The following is an 11,657-nucleotide window of genomic DNA, read 5'->3' on the forward strand; positions in this document are numbered from 1 at the left end:
TGGCTCAGATGGGCGAACGTGGGCAGACTCCACGTGGGCACTCTCTGCCAGACACGAATAAGCCTCCTTTCCCGGGGTCAGTGGAGGATGACTCGCTCTGCGATGGGCCGATCCCCAGAGGACCCGGAGACTCAGTCTGTTCATGTGTTTACTCAGTGATGTTTATGAACATCTACGACGTGCCGGCTGCTGTTCGAGGTGCCAGGCGGCAGCGATGGGCCAGCTTGTGTTTTAGTGGAAGTGGCACATAAAAGGCAAATGCCTGTGATGACACTTGTCACTGCTGGGAAGGAAGCTCAGAGCAAGAGGTGACAGAGCCAGGCCAGCCAGCCTCCTCAGAGAGACCCAGCCTTTAGGCTGAGACCGGAAGGATCGGGAGGAACCAGCTGTGAGAACACCCAGGGAAGTGCGTTCTGGGCTAAGGGACTAACTCGTACAAAGGTCCCAGTAGAGAGACATGTGGCCTGCTTAAGAGCAGCAAGGAGGCCCGCGTAGCTAGCCCAGATTAGGAAAGACAGAGTGGGTGACGGGCGGGCCACGCGTGGTTTTGCAGGCTGCGATGAGGACCTTAGATTGTATTCTAAAGGTACCTGACAATCAGTTAGTCCTAGAGCAGAAGACAGCAGCCTTTGAGGCTATTTCTTCCAAGAATTGAGACCAGAGAAGAGGAATTTAATTGCCAAGCCCAAAAAGAATGGAAGTTAACATTTCCACGTTGAATGTCTGTCACGTGCTTTATACGGAACTCACTCTGCCCAGTGGCCTGTCGGGGTCTGCAGAGCCTTCAGCCCCGTCTATAGATGGGGAAACTGAGGCCTGGGGACGACACTAACTCCCTGCCACGGCACAGTAAGTGCCAGGAGAGTCAGGGCTCTCCGTCCCTGCAGTTCCCCGGTCATGAGTTCAGCCAATCGCAGACTGAAAACATCCGAAACAGAAGGAAGGGCTGCGTGTGTCTGTGCCCTCCTCTGAGTCCAGCCGTGGCATTGACGTGTATTAGAAGTAACCTGGAGATGACGAGGTGTGGGAAGGTGTGCTACGTGATGAACGGCGTCCATGCCATTTCTTATAAGCGACATGAGCATCTGCAGTTGGGGGCCCACGGGGGTCCTGGAACTGATCCGTAAAGATTCTGGAGATGACTGTAAACCCAGAGGGTCGGGCTCCAGGCTCATGCTCTCGATCTCCGTGTTCCCGGGCTGAGCACAAGGAAAATACCGGAAGAAGACTTGAAAAGTACTTGTTTGGCTTCTGAAAAACAAAACAAAACAAATAAAACCGGACTCCCACTGCAGGTTGACTCAGAGGCGTTTGCATATCTTAATCCAGGACTTCCAGACTCATCTCCCATATGACTCAGTTGCTCCTTGGCCCAGAGAAACAGTTGGGATGGGCCTGCTGGGGGAGCCCGGGCCGCGTTGACATTTTTGTCTAGAGGACCCAGAGCTGGAGGGACAGTGGACGGGGAAGCTCATGTGTCCAGCCCCTGGGGTGGGGGCAGAATGATCCACGTTCTTATTCAAAGACCCCCTGGGGCCGTGAGTGGCGGGCTTGGGCTGCACATCTGGTCCAGCATCCCATAAGGCTAATGCGCCTCTGATCTCCCCACCCTGATGACTAGGGCTTTCTCGGGGTTTCAGATGTGGACATGGTAATTGGAAACCAATTTGGCGTGTTTCAGGCCATCAGGCCTCTCGAGCGAGCGTGCTTGCTATGCGGTAGATATGTCTGTTTTTAATTTCCAGTGATGTGAGAAAAGCAGAATGACTTGATTCTTAATTTAGAATACCGAGGGGGACCGACTTGCTCGTCTCTGGGCCTGTGCAGAGTCTGATTCTCTTTTCCTGGCTCCCCGTGGGATATCAGAACGTGCCACCATCAGCGGGGCTACCGATCACAGAGGGCTCCTGCCTGACAGGCGGCCTGGCCAGGGGATCCCAGCGGGGTCATGCAGCAGACCTGCAGCTCCTTTTCTCAAGGCCCCCGGAGATGCTGTCCGTTCTGTTTGGAACAGGGCAGTCCAGGTACTATCACTACAGCTGGCCGAGTCCTGCCCATCATGCCCAGCAGGACAGGCGTGGTGACACACAGCAGCTGCTGACCAGGAGGACTGCTGCTCTGGGGAGGAGCCAGTGGGGGCACTATAACAGCTCTTTGTCCCGGGGAAGGGCAGGGTCTGGAGAGCAGGCAGCTACCCAGACCCCTCCCCTGGAGCTCTGCATGCAGAGCATGTGCACGGGGCTGCCCTGCAGGGGGGCTGCCCTTCTAATGTCATGTGCAGTGTGAGGTGGTGCCAAGTGCCAGGTGGTGACACAGTGTAAAGCTGGTGGGAGGATGAACACGGACGAGGGCTGAGCTGCTGTGTCAGGGTGGGGTGTCCAGGAAGGCCTCTCTAATAAGGGGCCATCTGAGGACAGTTGTGAATGGAGGGCCGGATGAGCCGGTGGGTCTGGGGAGGGGCAGAGGTAAAGAGACATGTGGAGAGCCAGGGTAGGAGGGCCCCTGGTGCTCACCTGGCTATTTGAGGATCCAGAGCTGGTGGGGCTGGGAGGGCGGATCAGTGAAGGAGAAGCGGCCGATCTTCCGGGGTCTCTGAGTCATGTGGCTATGTTGGCTTTTGAGTCCGAGTTAGGTATTTGCTCTCCAGGGGGGATCTGAGCAGAGGGGCCTCTTGCTGGCTTGTGGTTTTGAAGATCATTCAAGCTGTGTGGGAAGGCTGTAGTTGGTTGGGTTGGACAAGGATGGAAGCAGGGATGCCAGGCCCCCTCTTTGACAAGGATACTGGGGTGGAAGTGAGGGAAGAGGCAAGCATGGTGGATTAGGATACAGAATTGACAGGACTTTAAGATGGATCCAGTAAGGCATGGGGCAGAAGTAGGTATCAAGAGTTAGGGTTGGGGACCAGCAGATGGTGTTATGGTTACATTGCTGAAGTCTCACGTAGTCAACAGTGGTTTGAATCCCAGACCCGGAGGTTTAAAACTCATGCCAGGCATGTGTGCCCAAAATCCCAAGAGGAAAAGGGATTGCAGTGTGGGCATCCCCCAGGGGGTTATTGTTCGCTTTCTATCTCTTTGTCTCTCTCTGTCTCTATGGTGAGCACACATGCCCTGTAGCAAAACTCTCTCTTAAAAAAAAAAAAAAAAGAGTTAGGTTTTTTTTTTTCTTTTAATTGCCAGAGGGCTCATGTGCTTGAGAGAGAGAGAAAGAGAGAATGAACACCCAATGGGGTATGGCCATACCACAATCCCTTCTCCTTCAGTTCTCCTTCTTGTGGGGATTTGAGTCATACATAGATAGGTGCCTGGGAGGGTTTTCAAGCTGCCAGGGCTGGGATTCGAACCTTGGTCAGCCATGTGAGAGCTGACTCCCTTAATCAGTAGGCTATGGGGCTGGCCCAATAGTTAGAGTTCTCATATAATAATACATGCTTATTAGATGGATATGTAACACTTACTGGCATGGCAGAGATGAGATCTGATCACGGACTAAGTTTGCCGGGATTGTATGTAGAGGGTGGAGAATGGGGTTAGGGGTTGGGATGGGCCTGCTGGGGGAGCCCGGGCCGCGTTGACATTTTTGTCTAGAGGACCCAGAGCTGGAGGGACAGTGGACGGGGAAGCTCATGTGTCCAGCCCCTGGGGTGGGGGCAGAATGATCCACGTTCTTATTCAAAGACCCCCTGGGGCCGTGAGTGGCGGGCTTGGGCTGCACATCTGGTCCAGCATCCCATAAGGCTAATGCGCCTCTGATCTCCCCACCCTGATGACTAGGGCTTTCTCGGGGTTTCAGATGTGGACATGGTAATTGGAAACCAATTTGGCGTGTTTCAGGCCATCAGGCCTCTCGAGCGAGCGTGCTTGCTATGCGGTAGATATGTCTGTTTTTAATTTCCAGTGATGTGAGAAAAGCAGAATGACTTGATTCTTAATTTAGAATACCGAGGGGGACCGACTTGCTCGTCTCTGGGCCTGTGCAGAGTCTGATTCTCTTTTCCTGGCTCCCCGTGGGATATCAGAACGTGCCACCATCAGCGGGGCTACCGATCACAGAGGGCTCCTGCCTGACAGGCGGCCTGGCCAGGGGATCCCAGCGGGGTCATGCAGCAGACCTGCAGCTCCTTTTCTCAAGGCCCCCGGAGATGCTGTCCGTTCTGTTTGGAACAGGGCAGTCCAGGTACTATCACTACAGCTGGCCGAGTCCTGCCCATCATGCCCAGCAGGACAGGCGTGGTGACACACAGCAGCTGCTGACCAGGAGGACTGCTGCTCTGGGGAGGAGCCAGTGGGGGCACTATAACAGCTCTTTGTCCCGGGGAAGGGCAGGGTCTGGAGAGCAGGCAGCTACCCAGACCCCTCCCCTGGAGCTCTGCATGCAGAGCATGTGCACGGGGCTGCCCTGCAGGGGGGCTGCCCTTCTAATGTCATGTGCAGTGTGAGGTGGTGCCAAGTGCCAGGTGGTGACACAGTGTAAAGCTGGTGGGAGGATGAACACGGACGAGGGCTGAGCTGCTGTGTCAGGGTGGGGTGTCCAGGAAGGCCTCTCTAATAAGGGGCCATCTGAGGACAGTTGTGAATGGAGGGCCGGATGAGCCGGTGGGTCTGGGGAGGGGCAGAGGTAAAGAGACATGTGGAGAGCCAGGGTAGGAGGGCCCCTGGTGCTCACCTGGCTATTTGAGGATCCAGAGCTGGTGGGGCTGGGAGGGCGGATCAGTGAAGGAGAAGCGGCCGATCTTCCGGGGTCTCTGAGTCATGTGGCTATGTTGGCTTTTGAGTCCGAGTTAGGTATTTGCTCTCCAGGGGGGATCTGAGCAGAGGGGCCTCTTGCTGGCTTGTGGTTTTGAAGATCATTCAAGCTGTGTGGGAAGGCTGTAGTTGGTTGGGTTGGACAAGGATGGAAGCAGGGATGCCAGGCCCCCTCTTTGACAAGGATACTGGGGTGGAAGTGAGGGAAGAGGCAAGCATGGTGGATTAGGATACAGAATTGACAGGACTTTAAGATGGATCCAGTAAGGCATGGGGCAGAAGTAGGTATCAAGAGTTAGGGTTGGGGACCAGCAGATGGTGTTATGGTTACATTGCTGAAGTCTCACGTAGTCAACAGTGGTTTGAATCCCAGACCCGGAGGTTTAAAACTCATGCCAGGCATGTGTGCCCAAAATCCCAAGAGGAAAAGGGATTGCAGTGTGGGCATCCCCCAGGGGGTTATTTTTCGCTTTCTATCTCTTTGTCTCTCTCTGTCTCTATGGTGAGCACACATGCCCTGTAGCAAAACTCTCTCTTAAAAAAAAAAAAAAAAAGAGTTAGGTTTTTTTTTTTCTTTTAATTGCCAGAGGGCTCATGTGCTTGAGAGAGAGAGAAAGAGAGAATGAACACCCAATGGGGTATGGCCATACCACAATCCCTTCTCCTTCAGTTCTCCTTCTTGTGGGGATTTGAGTCATACATAGATAGGTGCCTGGGAGGGTTTTCAAGCTGCCAGGGCTGGGATTCGAACCTTGGTCAGCCATGTGAGAGCTGACTCCCTTAATCAGTAGGCTATGGGGCTGGCCCAATAGTTAGAGTTCTCATATAATAATACATGCTTATTAGATGGATATGTAACACTTACTGGCATGGCAGAGATGAGATCTGATCACGGACTAAGTTTGCCGGGATTGTATGTAGAGGGTGGAGAATGGGGTTAGGGTAGCAGGTCCAAAGATAAACACAGAACTTGGGGTCTGTGTGTTTGTAAAAATGTTCTCCCTGCATGTGGCCATCAGGAGTCATAATAAGACATCCCCACGGGCTTTTCCCTTCTTTCCAGAGTGAAATCTTTGAGGATGACACCAATTTCCTCATATTCCAAATTCAACAGAAATGCTACTTAACATTGTTAATGTTTGATTTTAGCAAAATTCAAAACAGTTTGTTTGGCCAGTCGCCATTTTGATGATCAGTCCCACATTTCGGATCTGAGCCGTCCAACTGAGAGTACTTAACAAGCTGTGAGTAGGCCTGATAGGAAAGTCGTTTTCAAGGAGGTGCCATTTATGAGCACCTCACTGCCGAGTTTACAGTGGGGAAGGCGGGAACCACCTACATGCCCATGGTAGGGGTTAATTGAAACTGGGTCAGGAAGCCAGGGCCGGGAGACAGAAGGAGGCACCAGGGGACAGAATTTACATCGGGACTTGACCTCGCGTTTGCACGGCCCGGAGAGTAAGCCCCTGCTTGTCATGGCCAGGCACCTGACGGGCCGTGGGCTGGGCTAAACCCTGGAAATACCACACGCTCCTTTGAGACTGTCTCCGAACTGAAGTTTAATGACAAGGGAAATAGTCACACTAGATTAGAAAGTGGAAACAATATGTAAAGTAAACCCAAATACGTTTATGTGCTTAGAAGCCCGTTTTAAAGGGCATAGCATTTCATGTAGAAATACGCTCTAGGGACCTGCTACCCAGGATGCTGACCATGACACAGAATGATGCATCGTATATTTCAGAATTGAGGAAAGGATAGATTTTAAATGTTCTCACCAAATGTTAAGTATGTTACGGATTTCATTAGCTTGATATCATCATTCTATGGTATAAACATAGCATTACACCACACATTGTACTTTATAAGATATAAAATGATTATTAATCAGTTAAAGATAAAATAAATGAAATAGTAAAATTCTGAATTAAAAAACAAGTTTGGGAGGATGTACACTAGCATGCTTACTTATTTGAAGGGGGTATTTTATTCCTAATGTGCCTACTTTTCCTATAACAAATGAACCCTTACTACTTTCGTAACAAGGGAAAGGAAAATTAGGATCAATAACTCTCGATACCCTTCTGTCTTTGCGTCTGGACGGTTAAGTTGCCATTAAGACTGGGCAGAGCTCGAATGTGGGAGCCTGATTAACTGTCTCTGAGAAACCGGGGCTCTTTGAGGGGCGGAGACCTTGTCTGTCCTCTGAGCCCCTTTTACTGAGCCAGTGAAATAGACCTGTATGTTCAAAAATGCACAATCCGGACTCCAAGGGATTTCTCCTCTCATTGAATCAGGGATCAGCAGTGACACCAGGAAGCTGGCATGGCCAGGCGAGGGTTCCACCTGGTTGCTGGGAGCTGCAGGATCCCGATCAAATCACTTAATCTCGCTGAGCCTCAGCTTTTTCATCTGTGCAGGGGGTGACACTGCTTTCCTCAGAACACTGTCATGAGATGAAACGACCTCTGCTTGCAAGTGATCAGAATAGATTGAAAAGTCTATGCCTATGGAGGTGCAGTTTTCCCAGTGATGAGGCTGGAGGGTATCATTTATGTACGGGACTGTGCAAGGGGCCGAGAATAAATCACAAACCACTCGATCTTCCTCGGATTGCATTTCCAAGTAGCTGAGCTAGCAAGGGGACAGGGCAGATTATTAGCAAAACCTTTCCTCCAAGGCTGCGGTTTTGCTCACTGGTTCCCTTTGGCGGGCGGGTCTGTGTGTGGAAGTGGCATGAAGCTGTAGCATGACTCCACCCCGTGCCTGCCGTGGGCACTGCCTCCCTCTGCATTCAGCTCCTCGCGGTGTGTGCTAAAACGCCCTTTCTTCCTGGAACCGTGCCGCCCGACTGGGAAATTACAAGAAGCAGAAAACTTTCGCTCTTACCTGGACTGCGGGAAGTGGAGGCTTAGCTTTGGAGGCAGCTGATGGCGAGCCTCTGCGTTGCAGCAGGTGTCTGCTGGGCTGGAGGGTGATCCCAAGGGCCCAGGCTGCTGCACAGACCTCACCTCAGGAGAAGCCTGGAAAGGTTGCCCTGAAGCCTTCTGTCCAAGACTTCCCTAAAATAGGAACCACAGGGAACTGGGACCTCCAGGGCCGAGCATGTCAGCTCAAGACCTCAAGTTCCATTTGCAAAATGCAAATCACTCAGTTTTTGAAGCAAGTAATGGCTATGCTGGAAAGCCAGAGGGCCCTGTGAGAAGGAGCCTGGTCTGCAGTCAGAGCTCCATTCCTTCCACACCTTTTAGAGAAAGGATGACTGAGGGGTGTGCTCTTTCCATGCAAGATGGCCAGATGGCGGAGTTTATCTGGCCTCTCCTTGTAATGCTCCCAGGGACTATCAAGCCAGCCCCCAGAAAAGGCTGCAGTTAGCGCCTGGCTTACCGCACGGGAGGCCCTGTCAGATGGGTTTTCACTTGGTTCATTTTTCACATTCATTCTTCGCCTTCCATTCAGTTCCGTAATATCACCTCCAGGTTTCACTCTGTGTCATCCTCTGATGTAAGGAAAACGCTCGATTCGTGGGTTCCTGCTGTGTGCTGCGCTCTGGCACCCTACCAAGGCCATTTTATGTAGCCCTTAGAAAGAGGCCTGGGGAGAGGGAGGAGAGGCGTCCCTTCCGTTTGAGCACATGAAGCTCAGAAGGGTACAGCGACTATTCGGAAGTCACACAGCTATTAAGAAGCAGAGATGGGACTGAAATTCAGGGATGTCTGACCCAGCGTGAAAAGCAGCGTTTTCTATCCTACCACACCCTTTCTGTAGCTCCCCGGAGGAGGAGAGGGGACTCTCCCCAAGGGGAGGTGGGCTCCACCTGCCCACACTGGCCCTGCTCAGCCAAGGGACTTCCCCTGAACTCCGAGGGGCTGTTCTTGGCTTTCCTAAGGGGACAGGATTTCTCCCAAGGAGCCACAGTTTCGTTCATGTGGGCTGCTGCCATCTGTCCTTGCCCCCTCCTGATTTTATAATTTAATAAATATAATAATAAATCGTAATAAATGTATAATTATAGATTTATATTTAAAATGATAACAAATTTAGTATAACTTGCTGACCTATGGGCCAGATCAGAGGGCAGCTGTGAGAACACAGGATGCCAGAGACCTGGGGGTGTAGAGACTGAGGGGGAGGGCTTACCGGCCAGCAGGTGGCGTGGTTAAGATGGATCCCACATGCCGACTACATGGTTTGAATCCCAGTGACTTGAAAATCACACCAGGCATGTGTATGTGTACCCAAAATTCTAAGAAGAGAATGCAAGAGGAGTTGTGACTCCCCGTGTCCCCAGGGGTGATTTCTCACTTTCCCTCTCTCCTTCTCTGTCTCTCCCTGGTGAGTGCACATGCCCTATGTCAAATGAAAACAAAAACAAAAAACAAAAACAACACAGGGTTTTGAGGGAGGACTGGGAACCCGAGAGTCCAGAGTGCAAATCCTGGCTCTGCCCTGCAAGGTCTGTGGACGGGGGCAAGTTTCCCTGCCTGAGCAAGCCTCAGGTTCCTCATTCTCTGTAGACTGACTGTGACATGTGAAACGCTGTGCCCAGAGCTTGGCATGAGCAGAGCAGACACTGTGAGCTCCTGCATTATTGTTGATGGTGACCCTTCATTCAACATATTGTCATGGCCCACGCCAGACCAAACCGACAGGTCTCACCAGAGCAGAGCTCTAAGCCAATCCAATTGGCTACATGAGGACATTTCAAATGGTAACGAAGGAATATCCTGGGAGCGTGGTCCTAAATGTTTACCATTCAATTCTCCAGAAAAAAACAACAAAACTCAAATCCTTATTTGTTGTATTTGCCAATTTTTTGTGGTGTAAATATTCCCATGGGGCTATGTATACCAAAGTAATCAAAGTAGTGTCAACTGTCTTGTAAAATTGCTAAAAACATAACAACTGGATTTTGCAAGACTAAAAGAGCTGGTTCCAGCCCTGGGTATGTGTAAATAAGGAGGTTCAGGAAAGACCTGAAGATCTGAAACTACATGTACTAGTGGAAGATTCCACGCAGAGAAAGTGGCTTGTGCAAAGGCCCTGAGATCGGAAAACGCTTGGTGTGTTCAGGGGACAGAAGGATGCCTAGTGTTGGCAGGAGCCTGTGGGGGCGGAGGGAGAGGGCAGACCTGGGGTGTGGGAGGTCTCCTAGAGCCTGGTGTCATTGCTGGGATGTGATTCTAAGGCCACAGGAAGGTTGGGGGGAGGGGTGATGGTAAGCAGGGGATGGTCCAGCTCTGATCAATTATTTATTTATTTATTTATTCATCTATTTACTTGTGATTTTCAAGCTGGCGGGTTTGGGACTTGAATCATGGCTGGCTATGTGGGAATCCAGTGCCTTTGCATTTTTAAAAGATCATTGAGGATACCTCGCTCTGTCTGCCATGGCTGGTTAAAGAGCCATCCGGATCGCAGCATGGGGAGAGGTTAGGTGGGGGGAGCAGAGAGGCCAAGAGTGAAGCCAAGTGTGGGTGGCGAAGGTGGTTCAAGCATGAAGAGGAGAGCTGCCTGGGGGCAGCATGAGGAGGAGATGGCCGCCGGTTCCACTATGGCACGTGGAACAAGCCCTCCCCTCCAGGGTCAAGCCCGTACAGCTGAAAGGAGAGCACCATTCGAACATTTTTTGCCTGGCTTTTAACAGCGGGGACCCTAAAGTGTTCTCTGGAGGAAATGATGAGCAAGTTAGTCTCTGTGATGTTGAAAGCAGCGGGACCTTGGGCGTGCTTGCTCATGAAGATGCAAGTCTGTGGCTTGTCAGCGAGCCTAGTGAGTGACATTTTCGCCAGTTCCTCAGATGACGGACAGGTTCTCATTTGGGACATCCGGGAGTCTCCCCATGGAGAGCCCTTCTGCCTGGCAAACTATCCATCCGCCTTTCGCAGTGTCATGTTTAACCCTGTGGGGCCCTGGTTATTGGCCATGGCCAATTCAAAGGAAGGAGTGGGACTAGGGGGTATTTGAAAACCTCTGAGTTCTCTCCTGCGCTATGGTGGCCACCTGTCCCTTCAAAGTGCCATGAGTGTACAATTCAACAGCAACGGGACCCAGCTCTGGCCCCGAGGTATCGTCTGCCCCCTGTGCTCTATGACATCCACTCTCGCCTGCCCGTGTTCCGGTTTGACAATCAAGGTTTCTTCAACTCATGCGCTATGAAAAGCTGCTGTTCTGCAGGGGACAGTGACCAGCATATCCTTTCAGGCTCTGCGAACTTCAGCCTGCGCATGTGGAGAATTCCTGTAGATCCAGAGGCAGGTGGCATTGGTAGGGCGGTCAGTGAAGGGGCGTCAGTCTATTGTTAACCAGGCCCGATTGAATCCACACTCCTACATGGTTTGTTCTGCTGGTGTAGAAAAGATGGTCAAGATCTGGAGTCCATACAAACAGCCCGGAGGTACTGGAGACCTCGATGGTGGGATAGAGGATGACTCCCGCTGCTTCTACACCCAGGAAGAGGACATCAGCTTTGTGCTAAATAGTGGGCAGGGCCTGTCTCATGACTGTGCCAACCTGTCGGTCCAGGAAGACCCCTGGATGATGGCCTTCTTCGACTCCCTGGTCCGCTGAAAGACTGAGGGCTGGAGCTCTGAGTCCGACAGTGACCTCAGTGAGAGTGCTGTCCTCCAGCTGCACGCAGGGGTCAGTGAGCACTCGGCTCCACTGACTCTGAGTCCTCAGCCTCACTGCCATGCTCCCCACCTCCCACAGTCGATGAGTGTGCTGACAGCGCCTTCCACCTGGGGCCCCTGCGGGTCACCACCACAATGCAGTGGCGTCAGCTGCACCTCCACCCACGTGTGAGGATGCAGCATCTCAGCGGCAGCGCCTGTCTGCTCTACTAGGACTGACACCTCCTGGCCCTTTCCAGTGAGTCTGAGTCTGAAGAGAATGGCTGCGAGGTTGAACTGG

General features: G+C 51.9%; 1 protein-coding gene and 1 pseudogene across 5 annotated transcripts in view; both read left to right on the forward strand.

Annotated features, from left to right (window-relative positions):
• The window catches only part of NFATC2 (nuclear factor of activated T cells 2), a 181,831-nt gene that overhangs the window by 74,007 nt on the left and 96,167 nt on the right, over positions 1-11,657 (forward strand). The gene's annotated exons all lie outside the window — the stretch shown is intronic.
• The window catches only part of LOC102492474 (DDB1- and CUL4-associated factor 5 pseudogene), a 3,041-nt pseudogene continuing 1,654 nt past the window's right edge, over positions 10,271-11,657 (forward strand).

Source organism: Tupaia chinensis, unplaced genomic scaffold (assembly GCF_000334495.1).
Source record: "Tupaia chinensis unplaced genomic scaffold, TupChi_1.0 Scaffold000049_1, whole genome shotgun sequence".
Lineage (NCBI taxonomy): Eukaryota > Metazoa > Chordata > Mammalia > Scandentia > Tupaiidae > Tupaia > Tupaia belangeri.